At 33.2% G+C, this 15,788-nt stretch overlaps 1 long non-coding RNA gene across 1 annotated transcript in view; it reads right to left on the bottom strand.

The window, feature by feature from the left end:
* Positions 1–8,351: 8,351 nt before the first annotated feature.
* LOC111434587 overlaps positions 8,352–15,788 on the bottom strand; it is a 10,976-nt gene continuing 3,539 nt past the window's right edge. Inside the window, exon 2 of the long non-coding RNA XR_002708974.1 lies at positions 8,352–8,577. This is a non-coding gene — a long non-coding RNA (uncharacterized LOC111434587). The remainder of the gene's footprint in view (positions 8,578–15,788) is intronic.

Genomic DNA, 15,788 nt, shown 5'->3' with positions numbered 1-15,788 from the left:
TTTGTATCTTCTCTCATATTAAGTGCTTTTATGTTGATGAGCTTCAATTGTTTTGTCACGGTGGTGGGTGCGAGACATCTTTTGGAGATGCCACTACCCAAGGTGCCTGAAGAGCTTTCGAAGCCAGAAATACCCAGTTTGTCAAAGCCCGAAGTTCCTCCATTGTCGAAGGTTTTGTTACCTCCTTTGGAAAAGCCTAAAATACCCGAATTGTCGAAACCTGAGCTCCCAAAATTACCTCAATTACCTAAACTTGAGGTTCCCGAAGTACCAAAATTGCCCAACTTGCCTTAAACCTGAACTCCCTAAATTGCCGGAATTAACACCTCTCCCAAAGCCTGTTTTGCCTACCCTTCCAAATGACATTCCTATCCCTTCATTCAACCCACCACATACATCTACCACTAAACCTTGAATACCTTATTCAACTTTGGTTTACAAGAGTGGAACTAAACATACACATATACGACTAAAAAACTATATATTTTTTTCTTTTTAATTATCGTTTCTAGAAAGTGTATGAGTGATTTATGTATGTTTTCTTTTTAATTATCTGTGTTTCTATACTTTTAAGATATGGTCTTTAAAATTTATAAAACTATATTATATGAGAATAATTGAATTATATATATATATATATATATATATATATATATATATATATATATTTCTTTTGGTGTGATCTATGTAGCTTTATCTTACATAGAAGTGGAAATTTAACTTCAATCCTTTTCCTTTTCTTGTCTTTTTTATTTATAAAAAGGTCATCATGGTAGCAACCATCAACAAATCAAGTTCATTTTAGGATCGGAAATCTATATTTAGCACAGTTGTGTTAAAATGGCTAGTCTCTGTTTCTCCACCTTTGTATCGTCTCCCTTATATTGAGTGCTTTTATGTTATTGAGCTTTGATTCTTCAATTCAGAAAGTGAGTGCAAGAAATCTTTTAGAGATGTCATTACCGAAAGTACCTAAAGAGCTTTCGAAACTCGAAATACCCACTTTGCCAAAGTTTGATAATCAGTTGCCTCACTATTAGATGTTATATAATTAGCATGTTCCATTTTGATCATATACATGAGTTAATGAGATCGAGCATTGGATGGTGTGTGATCAGAATTTGCCATTATGATAATTAGACATGGATTATTGAGACCGATAACCATGTTGAATAAATGATAGAAGAAATGGATTCTAGTTGTCATGCTCGTACATTTTTAACTGTACGGAGTCATGATCTTGACACGCTCATGACAAGCCTTAAGGAAAATACAAGCTCCATTCACATGTTTCGCTCGTCTTCATGACTTCGTCAGACCTTAGGTGACGTTTTCTTTTGTCAATCGAACACAACGCATACGAAATCTAAGCTTGTTCAGTCATACACGATTGGATATTAGAACTGCAATATGTTCGTTATGAGTACAAAAAGCATTTGGCATAGACTAATTTTGCCTATAGGGAAAAGTCCCAATTTTAAATTAGTTTGAATGGGATCTTCAGTCCCATGGAATTTAAGCGCTATGCAGGGACAGGAGGACGGGGCAAGAAACACCTCTGAAGAAAGCTATTTTGGTTCCGAGCGTTTCTCCACACGCAACAAGATGCGTCAACCTCAAGATGCTTTACTTCTAACCTCATAAGGTTCCGAGATAGAGCTTAACCTGAATCTCGGTTAAGAGCAACGATGATCGAACAAAAATCATTTCTTGAAATGAACAATAGAAGAAGAATTTTGAGAAAAAATTTGAGAACTGAAAGGTTGATGTTTTGGAAGTTTTGATCGAGTGAAAGGTTTTGTTTTGAAAATATTGACGGGTCCATAGTTCTAATATTCAAATTATGATTTTTCTTATGGAAAAGAAATTTAAAAGCTAGATTTAAGATACGCTCATTTGGTACTCCATACTTGTTTTTCCTTTTTTAAAATGTATTAGAAGCATATGTCGATAGAAATAAAAGAATCTCATTGTTAATGCATAGTTTAACTATGGAGATACGTGTACCTTAAAAGTTTTATTTTATTTTATTGTTTATATTAGATAATCATAGATAGTACATCATAAGGATACAAGGTTGATCAGTTTTTCTTGATAAGTTTTGCCGATTCAAGCTTTCTGACTTTTTCAGCACACGTTTTCTTTTCAGAAATTACAACATCCAGTTCAAAGATACGTCCCAAACAGTCTTTCACCACAATATGGAGGCGGAAGGCCAGGTCTTCACCCTTCAGCTCCATAAACCAACCGCATTTAATGTTCTGGTATTTGAAACTCTCCTTATGTACGAGGTTGTAGTCCTGCACAGCAAACTTTGCAATATTTTGCACGCAGACCTCTGAGACATTAGGAATTTGTATCCACTTGCTTGGACAAAGGAGGTTTCCATCGATCTTCAATTGATTGATTGGGTCATTTGGAGCATGGACAACCGCGGCCATTGTAATATTCAATATATTGTGAAGAAAGCTTGGTGATGATTTTTCTTCCTTTCGTAGTTTGGTATTTATAAGAGTGTGCCAATGTAAAAATAATATCAAATTTTCATATTAGATGACTCTGTCTCGTTTTGAAGAATATGATTCTTGGATAGCACGATATAAAATTAAAAGAAGAAACATTTAATTTTATGAATCTCCCTTTTTTATATAGGTTGAGTGAGAATATAAAAATCATACGAAAACTTTGAATCTTCCTTTTTGGAATATACTTATCTCAATTGGAATATATAGGAATATATTTTATTGATATATATATACTCATATTAAGTATACAATAAAACCTATATACAAACATTCACATTGATTATGACGGTTAGTTATTATTTTTATGCATGATCTAATTTTATGATTATGCATACAAAAAAAAATTTGTCACAAAGGAGAGTAATTTTTATGATTTGTTAGAAGAATAAAATTATGTTGATGCACGCGTGGAGGGCACATATCAAAACGCCAAAAAATGTAACAAAATCTACATATGTTGGTGCTCAATCGTTTGGCCTACTTGTAGCACAAGAACGCGTTTCTCAGCGTGTGTGTAGGCACGTGTGAGATACCCTACCTGAGCATGGGAGGCACGTGAGGGCACGTAAAAGGATATTTTTCACCTGATTCAACTTCTGCTTGTATAATTTTTTCCCCTAATTTCAATACTAGACAATGAAGTTTGAAATAGGTCCTATCAGAGAAACATTTGAAAATTTGGAGTACTTAGCAAACGGAAAAACAAGCTTAAGAAGGGGAAGGCACGCATCACCCAAGTAATTAACCATTCAAACTTCCCTCTCGAATAATACTTATAGGCATCACCCAAGTAATTAACCATTCATATCATGCCTTAGGTGGTTAGAATATGCATGAACTAGACATCACAGGGATGAGATTTTATTTTTTAAATTTTTAAATTTTTAAATTTTTTGCATTGCTTGAAAGGACGATGAGATACTGTGATTTGTACTCAAGGTGATCGATGAATGTTATCTCCAGGTTGAACCTAGATGTGTACACTGAGATAAGATTAGGGTGTTGGAGTTAGGCCGGTTAAACGATTACTTATATCAGAACGTCACCTGTAGACTGAGTACATTAAAATTGTGAGAGGTGATCAAAGGTCTAGACCCTAATACTCCCAACATAAAAATCCGTGAGAAGCTAAAATAATAGTTCTGAGTTAGTGAGTCCATAATTTAAGCTACCTAGACACCCTTAAAATCTAGTAGACACCCTTAAAATCTAGTAGATCTCCCCCTATTCAAATCCATTATTAGATGGGAGAACTACTTAAAACTATTAGACGAGAGAACTACTTAAAACTTTGAGCCTTCTTGAAAGGCTTAAATAATTGTAGTGTTTAGGCTTAACTTTTTTAGAGCTTAGAGAAAAAACATGTGGAACATACTGAATATTTTATACTTAGCTTATCTAACTTTTCTTTTCAAGTGATTATTGACAACTGATTGAGGTGGAGAAGTGTTTGGGAGCTGTGCGCTCGTAGAGGGAATCCATCCTGAAGTGTCAATTTCTCTAAATTTTGGAATCGTGTACTTAATTCAACTTGTAGCTCAAATCCTATTCTTCTTCTTCATGTTTTTTTGTTTGTAAATATCTCTAACGGACTTGTTTACTTTTAAATATTGTAAAATTTTACTATAATTCTTCATTTTATTTACTTGTCTTTTTTTTTTTTTTTTTTTATCACGATCCAAAATTTGACTTTTGACTTTTGATTCTTCGTTTTAAAATTTTACTATAATGCTCAGTAACTTTAGGAGAACTATTCTCGACTTTTGATTTGTTAAAATCCGTCAAGAATCGATGAAAAATTGAAGGTAAATATTTTAAGTTATGAATTTCAGTTTTCATCAAATTTGATAGGTTCTTTTGGAATTAAGTAATAAATTTTTAGTATATTATTATTGGAGGGATTTTGAACAAGTTACATGAAGGAAGCACGAGTTTATTCAGACGAGATGATATTTTGTTGATCGTCAATCTAAGATTACTGAGTTTTATATTTTGGACAGAAATATTTTTTCTATGTTTTGATCATAAATTATACTAAAAACACTTCATTCCTAAATTGATCATAATTAAATCCAATTTTATTGTTTTTGAAGTATATGTCCGTAGAAATAAAAGAACGTCATTGTTAACACATAGCTGGAACATAGAGATACGTGTACCTTCAAAGTTTTATTTCATATTATTATTTTATTATTCATAGATAGTACACCACAAGGTTACAAAGTACAAACGAGTGCTTGATCAGTTTTTCTTAATAAGTTTTGCCGATTCAAGTTTTCTGATCTTTTCAGCACATGTTTTCTTTTCAGAAACTACGACATCCAATTCAAAGATACGTCCCAAACAGTCTTTCACCTCAACATGGAGGCGGTAGGCCAGGTCTTCACCCTTCAGCTCCATAAACCAACCACACTTAATGCTCTTGTATTTGAAACTCTCCTTATGTACGAGGTTGTAGTCCTCCACAGCAAACTTTGCAACATTTTGCACGCAGACCTCTGAGACATCAGGAATTTGTATCCACTTGCTTGGACAAAGGAGGTTTCCATCGATCTTCAATTGATTGATTGGATCATTTAAAGCAACTTGAGCAACCACGGCCATTGTAATATTCAATATTATATGAAGAAGACTTAGTGATGACCTTTCTTCATTCAGTAGTATGGTATTTATAGGAGTGTGCCAATGTGAAAATAATAACAAATTTTTCATATCGAACAATTCTATCTTATTTTTAAGAATATGATTCGTCATGATATAAAGTTAGAAGAAAAGAAAAATTCTTGAATAAGGTTCGCCCACTTCCAAAGAATTTTTATTAGAATATCATTTTTGTATTCTTTTGTTTTTTCTATTTAGAGAATAATGAATTATATCACTCGAACCAAATGCCATTTTTGTGGACTCCATATTCTGTTGTTAGTTGAATGTATCATCATTATTTCATTTATTTTATTTGAACCCCATAGAAATTGTTAATATGATCAATTATACTTACTGAGCATTCATCATTCAAGAAATAAGACGTTAATAAAATTCATGTGCAATAATTATTATTATATCTTTTAGATCTAGACTGCTGCAATGTTTGATTATTCTCAAATTATTTATTATAGAAGTAGCGGTAATTACTGCAGAGAAAAAAAAACAGCTTAAATTATGTAAGTTTTAATTTGATAGTTTCACTTTAGACACAAAGAACATTATCATTATAGTTTTGACTTAATTTTTGTTTTTTCTTCTATTTTCTTTGTTTCTTAAGATGGTAAGTACTAAAACTTGAGGACGTAAAGAAATACTTCTAACCTTACGGACCATTAGTATGTAATTACAAAGAAGAGTATTTGAACAGTCACACTACCGCTGAATGGCTAAGCCATTGCAAACATGAACCACCCCCAACGTACCTAAAGTGGGTATGTGAGTACCTAAAGTACCACTTGAAACTTGAAGGTACCCCAGATGCTTAGACAGTGGTAGAGACTAGGCATGAACTTTCTAGAGCCCAAAGTAAAGCCGGTGAATATCTACTAGTATAAGGATACGATGAAAACTTATAAGTAGGTTATTTATTAGGTATATTTATATACTCACCCCTTTCCTTTTCTTTTTTGGATGTATGGAGGATGCAAGTTGATAATTCTCCAAAAGTACCGTTATACGAAGCCTTCTGCATTCATGCTCACCATTTTTTTCTTGATTGTTCAATTTATTCTAATTAATAAGCATGAAATAGTCTATTTGGTTCAACATGAAAAGAATATCAATTTGCACCAAATATGGATGTAGCAAATATGGAAATAACTTTGCTGGTAGACCTTGATGAAGAAGCAATACAGAACATAAATTTTTGGAAATATATGGAAATTATAATTCAAATGAGCCGAGGACTGCTAGGGGGATGAATTACCCTTTTTTTTTTTTTTCAACTCAATACGGGAAGCAATGAACAATAATAAAGAAAAAAGGATTCACTATAAATAGGGAGAGACACCAAAGGGGAAAAACGGAATAGACAATAGAGGGTTCTACTGCTGTAAAACTAGAGAGAAAGAAGAATAACCCTAACTCAACGGGTGTTCATAGCATAAGGAAAAGAAGACCAAGAATGATAGATTAAGGCAAAGAGGTGGACGTAAGAGTTCAAATGAAGAGAACTTTCGTTAAAGGACAGCAACTGATATGAACCAAGAAACAGCAATCATACAATATACGTCAATGAAGATGTGAAGAAAATATTGTTGAAATTATCAAAAGATATTTCAATTCATGCCACATCGAAAGAAAAAAGAAGTTTCATGTTAAAAATCTTGAGTAATTAGAATTTAGAATAATTTAGAGTTATTGTATCTCATTAATACATTTTAAGACTTTTTATTTACTTTAGTTACAATTACATACGGGTAATTATGGTCATTAAGTATGAATGTTACCGCTCTTGGAATGCTTTCATTTTAAGGCTATATAAAGCCATGTATGTTGTATTTATAAGTAGATTGAAAATATAGTAAAATAAGTACTTGTACTTTCTTTAGTCAATGACTAAATTTCTTTACAATTCTATGTAGTTTAGATTGCATGTAAAATCATTTAAGCTCGACATGATCAATCTTTCTTGTGGAGTGATTCAAATCTCGAACAAGTGTTCTTGTCTTGAGATATTTGATCAACAAGAATCATTCAAGCTAGATACGATCGATCTTGCTTGTGGAGTGATTCGAATCTCAAACAAGTGTTCTTGCCTTAAGATATTCGATCAACAAGGTAATCTGAATCTTATTCCCCTTGAAGTGATTCCTTATCTTATCAGCCAAAAAGCTTGATAACTCTCATAATCCTTAGTGGATTTCTCTGTTTAATTCAGTTTGTATGGAGAGTTAAAACTTATAAAGGAGGTGAAAGAGTTTTATATAGTTTTGGGATGTAAGCATTGTGATTTTAGTTTATTAAAGAGTTGTTATGAATGATTTGCATGTTTGTTTAGTTGGTTACTTTACATATATATATAGTTGTTCTCTTATTCGAAAGAAGGGAGGGAGTAAGGAAATTCTATCAATTACAAGGATACTTGAACTTAATTGAAGGGTTAGGAATAATTCTTGTTCTATAACCTTCTTAATAGAAATTACAAAACAATTATGGAAGTAATCACGTACATGATCCTTAGAGAAACTAAAATCCACCACAAACTTAATCTCTCTTACCCCAACCTTCCTCGCTCATTTTCTCATTCCTCTCTCATTTTTTAAAGCAGTGAAACTTTGCATAAATTTTGTTTAATTAGATTAAAATTACCGACACCATTTGAATGATACCAAAAACTCACGTAATTTTCAGCAACAAAAGTTACAAAAAAAAAAAAAAAAAAAAATTGTATGTGGAACCAATAATTTACTTATTACTTGCTATTTATAATATCACAGAACCGATTGCTGCGTACCATCAAGCCATTTTTAACATTTTGGAGTCTTTTGCATTTTATTTTGTAATTGTATCTAAAACTCGTTTCTCCATTTATAATATTTTGAACAGTAGTGTCTTATAATGGAATTTTAATTTTGCCCTTTGTTATATTTATTTCATATTACATTTTTATCAATTTTCAACTTTTATTTTATTATACTTTTTTTTTTTCAATCTTCGTCTTTTAAATCACTATCCGAGATTCGAAGCTCTAAAAATTGTATCATAACAGACCAAGATACACAATACCATGAAGGACATATTTCAATAGTCAAGTTTTAGTTAATAAATAAATCAATGTTTGTTGTTTTCAAAGTATGCCATAGAAATAAAAGAACCCCATTGTTATTATATAATTGAGCATAGAGATAAGTGTACCTTAAAAGTTTATTTCATATTATTATTTTATTATTTATATTAGATAATCAATGGTAGTAGTACTTCATAAGGTTACAACGAACAAACTAGTGTTTGATTAGTTTTTCTTAATAAGTTTGGCCGATTCAAGCTTTCTGATTTTTTCGAAATATGTTTTCTTTTCAGAAACTACGACATCCAGTTCAAAGATACGTCCCAAACAGTCTTTCACCTCAATATAGAGGCGGAAGGCCAGGTCTTCACTCTTCAGCTCCATAAACCAACCACACTTAATGCTCTTGTATTTGAAACTCTCTTTATGTGAAGTTGTAGCCCTGCACAGCAAACTTTGCAATATTTTGCACGCAGACTTCTGAGACATCAGGAATTTGTATCCACTTGCTTGGACAAATGAGGCATCCGTCAATCTTCAATTGACTGATTGGGTCATTTGAAGCAATCTGAGCAACCATGGCCATTGTAATATTCAATATTATGCGAAGAAAAATTTAGTGATGACCTTTCTTCATGTAGTAGTATGGTATTTATAGGTGTGTGCCTAACAAATTTTTCATATCGGACAATTCTATCTTATTTTTAAGAATATGATTCGTCACGATATGAAGTTAGAAGAAAGAAAAATTATTGAATAAGGGTTCACCCACTTAAAAGAATTTTTAATAGAATTTTATTTTTGCATTTTTTTGTTTTTTTTTTTATTTAAAGAATAATGAATCATACCACTAGAGCAAATGGCCATGTTGTAGACTCGAGATTCACTTGTTAGCTGAATGTATCATCATTATTTCATTTATTTTATTTAATCCTCATAGAAACGGTTAATATGATCAATTATACTTATTGAGCATTAATCATTAAAGAAATAAGACGTTAATGAAATCCATGTACAAGAATTATTATTATATCTTTTAGATCTAGACTGCTGCAAAGTTTAATTATTCTCAAATTATTTATATAGGGTAGCAATAATTACTGCAGAGAAAAAAAAAACAGCTTAAATTATTCCCCAAGTGTAAGTTTTAATTTAATAGTTTCACTTTAGACACAAAGAACATTATCATTATAATTTTGACTTAATTTTTGTTTTCTTCCATTTTCTTTGTTTCCTAAGATGGTAAGTACTAAGACGTAGTAAGGATATAAAGAAATACTTCTTACCTCACATTCCATTAGTATGTAATTACAAAGAAGAGTAATTGAATTGTCACGCTATCGCTAAATGGCTAAGCCATTGCAAACATGAACCACCCCCAACGTACATAAAGTGGGTATGTGAGTACCTAAAGTACCACTCGAAACTTGAAGGCACCCCAAATGCTTAGATAGTAGGAGAGACTAGGCATGAGTTTCTAGAGCCCAAAGTGGTGGATACATACTAGTATAAGGATGCAATGAAAGCTAATAAGTATGTTGTTTATTGGGTATATTTATATACTCACCCCTTCCTTTTATTTTTTGGATGTTTATAGGGTGAATTTGATAACTCTTAGAGTTATACCAAACCTTTCGTAATTAATTTATTACTCATACTCACAATTTTTTCATTAATTGTTCTATTTGTTGTAATTAGTAAGCATGAAATAGTCGATTGTAGTTCAACATGAAAAGAATATTAATTTGCATAAATCGAACTTAATTGTACATTTATTTAGTTATTTGGTAAAATTTTAAAACATTTATGTTGAACCATGATGCTGTAGCAGATATAAAAATAATTTTGCTGGCAAATATGGAAACAAATTGCTAACCGCGATGAAGAAGCAATTCAGAACACAAAATTTTTCAAGAATGACATGGAAATTATAATCCAAATAAGCGAGGGCTCCTAGGTAGGAATTACTCTTTTTCCGCCCAAAATGGGAAGCAATGAAAAATATAATGAAAAAAGGATTCATTAAAAGAGGGAGAGACACCAAAGGGGAAAGTGGAGTAGACAATAGAGAGCTCTACTCTATGAATCCAGAGAAGAAGAATAACCCTAATTCAGCACATGTTCATAGCAGAAGAAAAAGAATACCAAGAAAGATAGATTAAGGTAAAGAGGTGGACGTAAGAGCTCAAATGAAGAGAACATCAATTAAACGATAACAACAAAATTTGATAACTCTCTAATCCCTTACTTTCTTTTCTTATTCTATTAATTTTTCATGATTAAGATGTCGATTTCCTTTCTGATTCAATTTGTATGAAGAACTAAAACTTACAGGGGATGCGAAAGAGTTTTATATAGCTTTATTAGGTTAAGGATGTGATTTTAGTTTGTTAAAGAGTTGTTATTAATAATTTACATGTTTGTTTAGTTGGTCACTTTACAGATATAGTTGTTCTTTTCGAGAGAAGAGAGGGAGTAAGTAAATTCTCTTAATGCTCTAGTTCCATGGCAAGGATATTCTAGGGTAATTGAATGGTTAGGAATAATTATTTTTCCACATCCTAGTTAATAGAAATTACCAAACATGTACGAACAAAATTTATTAAAAGAAATTAAAATCCACCGAGCATATGAGAGCTTTGTTGTAACAGAAGGGATCGCTTTATAGCATCTGTCCGTTTTTAACATTTTGAAGTCTTTTGCATTATATTTTATGATCGCATCTAAAAGTCTTTTTCCATTTATAATATTTTGAACAGCACTTTCATATAATTGAATTTTGGCTTTTCTTCTCTTTATTTCATATTAAATTTGATCAAATTTTCAACTATTATTGTATTATACTTTTTTCTTTTTCTTTCCATCTTTGTCTTTTAAATCACGATTGAAACGTCTAAAAATTGTGTCGTGATTGGCCAAAAGAGATAACACAATACTAACTGAATATCCGCTTGCTGATTTTTTGTTTTACCATGAAGGACACATTTCAATACTCAAGTTTAGTTAATAAGTAAATCAATATTTTTGGTTTTCAAAGTATATGAGGTAGAAATAAAAGAACCTCATCTTAATATGCAGTTGAACAAAGAGATACGTATACCTTAAAAATTTTATTTTAATTATCATTATTTATATTAGATAGATAGTACATCATAAAGTTGCAATATACAAACAGAGTGTTTGATCAATTCTTTTTAATAAGTTTTGCCGATTCAAGTTTTCTAACTTTTTCGCCACAAGCTCTCTTTTCAGACACGACAACATCAAATTCAAAGATACGTCCCAAACATTCTTTCACCTCTGTAACGACCCCAGAAAGAAAGGAATATATATATATATACCAAACATTCTTTCACCTCTGTAACGACCCCAGAAAGAAAGGAATATATATATATATACCAAACATTCTTTCACCTCTGTAACGACCCCAGAAAGAAAGGAATATATATATATATACCAAACATTCTTTCACCTCTGTAACGACCCCAGAAAGAAAGGAATATATATATATATACCAAACATTCTTTCACCTCTGTAACGACCCCAGAAAGAAAGGAATATATATATATATACCAAACATTCTTTCACCTCTGTAACGACCCCAGAAAGAAAGGAATATATATATATATACCAAACATTCTTTCACCTCTGTAACGACCCCAGAAAGAAAGGAATATATATATATATACCAAACATTCTTTCACCTCTGTAACGACCCCAGAAAGAAAGGAATATATATATATATACCAAACATTCTTTCACCTCTGTAACGACCCCAGAAAGAAAGGAATATATATATATATATATATATATATATATATATATATAGATAATAAAAATAAATAAATAAAATAAAGTAAAAAAAAAAAAACTCAGTCGCCGGAAAACCCGCGAGTTTTCCGGCGACCGCTGAGTTTTGCGGAACCCACGCGAAACGATGGCCACAACACGCCCACCCTCAACCCACGACACCCTGCAAAGTTTCAGAACACTTGCAAAGGGAGAAAAGAGAGAAAATTTGGAGAGAGAGAGAGAGATTTCGGACAAACGTCGGCGAGTGTCCAGTTTCTCCGACGAACCCTCAAACCACCCTCAAACTAACACCAAACGACCTGTTACCACCATAAGAGGGATCCCTAACGAAAGCACAATAACTCAGGGTGCGTTTTGTGTTATTTCGTAAGCGTCGTCGTTGGTAACCGAGGTCGGAAAAATTAGATTTCTTAATCGATTCTTAGATCTATGGCTTTTAGGAGCTTTTAGGCCGCAAAACTCCCAGAAAAGAAAGAAAGACGATGAACAAAGAGGAAAAGGGAAGGAAGAGGACCGAAATCGGCAACGAAAACGCTGCGGGAAAGAGAGAGAAAGCTCGCCGGAAAATCGGCCGAAGTCGGGTAAGGAAGACGAGATCCACGGAGCCGGGTCAACCCGAACCTAGAACCCGGGAGAGCCAGCCCGTTCCTCCCTTGGCCTCTGCCTTTGGCCCAGCCCAACTTCAGCGGCCCAAACCTCAAATCGGCCCAGAAGCTACGATTCAGTTGAACCAACCCAGACCAGACCCACGGTCCAATTGAGCCGGCCTGCAAACCAAACTCTTGCGGCCCAGCCCAGTAAGCCGAGGCCCAACGATAATGTAACGCCCCGTTGGGTTTAGTTATATATATATGTGTGTGTGTGTGTTAAAATAAAAATAAGAAAATAAAGAAAAAGAAAAAAAAAACTGACCACCTCCTTTAATCTCTCCGTCCATCCCCTAAAATACCTCCCTCGGTATCAATAACTCCAAAAAAAAAAACAAAAATAGAAAGAAAATATTTTTCTGGAGGAAACCAGAAGGAAGGCAGATAATGGAGAGATGGTAGACGAGAGATGTCATTTCAAAAGAAAGCAAACCTTGGCAACATTTGGTGTAGTTCTCGAGGAACGGGAGCTTACGTAAATAAATTAGGGAATTCTTCGGCTAAGGCCAACCAGGTAAGTGGCCTTACTATAGGATAGGCTAAATAATTGTATGAGTTATGATGATGTGTGGATTATGATGCTTGATGATATGCGCGGTATATACATATTTTGTTGAGTGACGCTTGATATGTTTGACGCACGTTGTGGCATTATGATGAGCATGATGATTGCATGATTTTTACCTTAATATGATGATGTTTTCCATATTGAGCATGCTAGATGATGATGAGTGCCATATTGCATCATGTCGTTAGATCGACGTAGGACACAACCCTAAGAGCATGAAAATGATATTAATATAAATATCCACGAGTATGCGTTACCTAGAGTAACAAAGAGATGAGACTATAGGGTTGTGTCAGAAGAGACATTACGATGGATTTAGAGGGACCTCATGCATTTTGTATGTTCATAAGCATAGGGCTACTTCCCCTAGAGATGATGAGTGCGGACGCGCACCTTATGATGAGCGCGAATGCGCACAGGTGCAAAAGCACACAGATGAGGGTGTTCATGAGGCGCATGACACTACGGGGTTCCGCTGACCTCCGGACGTCGCTACAGATTAGCTTGACCAGAGGGTCTAGGGGGTGTGCGAGCGCCCTGGGGATTCACACTCGCACGTGTGAGTCGTGTGTAGGGAAGTACTACACATCCAATTTTCCGAGACTGGAGGCCACCCCTAAGATGATTAGAGATAGGTCCCTAAATCATGATTGCATGTGTTTGCATTTGCATGGCCCCTATAGCGGGGCCACTTACTGAGTATTCTTTGAAATACTCAGGCCGTGTGCCACATCATTTTTCAGGTAAAGGCAAGGCGCACTTGTATGGAGGACGGCGGCATCGCGAGCAGAGACTGTGGCACGTGCATAGGGTAGATTCATATTTAAATTTCTAGTCTTAAGTTAGAACAGGTTGTTTTGCATTTCATTGTTTTAAATTATTTTGTATTTGTTTTTGTTTTCTCTAAATTTCAGTATTTCATATTTAAACACGTAAGACCATGGCTGTGTTTTCCGGAGAAGTTGTTTTAAACGTTTTTTTTTTAATTTACGTTATCAATTATGTTCATGTAAGAGCTATATTTCCGCATTATAGATGAGCATGAGACGTTAGTAGCGACTCTGAGTATGTGGAAATTTAGGGTCGTTACAAATATGGAAACAAATTGCTAACCGCGATGAAGAAGCAATTCAGAACACAAAATTTTTCAAGAATGACATGGAAATTATAATCCAAATAAGCGAGGGCTCCTAGGTAGAAATTACTCTTTTTCCGCCCAAAATGGGAAGCAGTGAAAAATATAATGAAAAAAGGATTCATTAAAAGAGGGAGAGACACCAAAGGGGAAAGTGGAGTAGACAATAGAGAGCTCTACTCTTATGAAACCAGAGAAGAAGAATAACCCTAATTTAGCACACGTTCATAGCAGAAGAAAAAGAATACCAAGAAAGATAGATTAAGGTAAAGAGGTGGACGTAAGAGCTCAAATGAAAAGAACATCAATTAAACGATAACAACAAAATTTGATAACTCTCTAATCCCTTACTTTCTTTTCTTATTCTATTAATTTTTCATAATTAAGATGTCGATTTCCTTTCTAATTCAATTTGTATGAAGAACTAAAACTTATAAGGGATGCGAAAGAGTTTTATATAGTTTTATTAGGTTAAGGATGTGATTTTAGTTTGTTAAAAAGTTGTTATTAATAATTTACATGTTTGTTTAGTTGGTCACTTTACAGATATAGTTGTTCTTTTCGAGAGAAGAGAGGGAATAAGTAAATTCTCTTAATGCTCTAGTTCCATGGCAAGGATATTCTAGGGTAATTGAATGGTTAGGAATAATTATTTTTCCACATCCTAGTTAATAGAAATTACCAAACATGTACGAACAAAATTTATTAAAAGAAATTAAAATCCACCGAGCATATGAGAGCTTTGTTGTAACAGAAGGGATCGCTTTATAGCATCTGTCCGTTTTTAACATTTTGAAGTCTTTTGCATTATATTTTATGATCGCATCTAAAAGTCTTTTCCCATTTATAATATTTTGAACAGCACTTTCATATAATTGAATTTTGGCTTTTCTTCTCTTTATTTCATATTAAATTTGATCAAATTTTCAACTATTATTGTATTATACTTTTTTCTTTTTCTTTCCATCTTTGTCTTTTAAATCACGATTGGAACGTCTAAAAATTGTGTCGTGATTGGCCAAAAGAGATACACAATACTAACTGAATATCCGCTTGCTGATTTTTTGTTTTACCATGAAGGACACATTTCAATACTCAAGTTTAGTTAATAAGTAAATCAATATTTTTGGTTTTCAAAGTATATGAGGTAGAAATAAAAGAACCTCATCTTAATATGCTGTTGAACAAAGAGATACGTATACCTTAAAAATTTTATTTTAATTATCATTATTTATATTAGATAGATAGTACATCATAAAGTTGCAATATACAAACAGAGTGTTTGATCAATTCTTTTTAATAAGTTTTGCCGATTCAAGTTTTCTAACTTTTTTGCCACAAGCTCTCTTTTCAGACACGACAACATCAAATTCAAAGATACGTCCCA

This window comes from Cucurbita moschata, unplaced genomic scaffold (genome assembly GCF_002738365.1).
Source record: "Cucurbita moschata cultivar Rifu unplaced genomic scaffold, Cmos_1.0 Cmo_Scf00045, whole genome shotgun sequence".
Classification (NCBI taxonomy): domain Eukaryota; kingdom Viridiplantae; phylum Streptophyta; class Magnoliopsida; order Cucurbitales; family Cucurbitaceae; genus Cucurbita; species Cucurbita moschata.
Note: the sequence above shows the minus strand (reverse complement) of the source record. Positions and strands in the feature narration are given on the sequence as shown.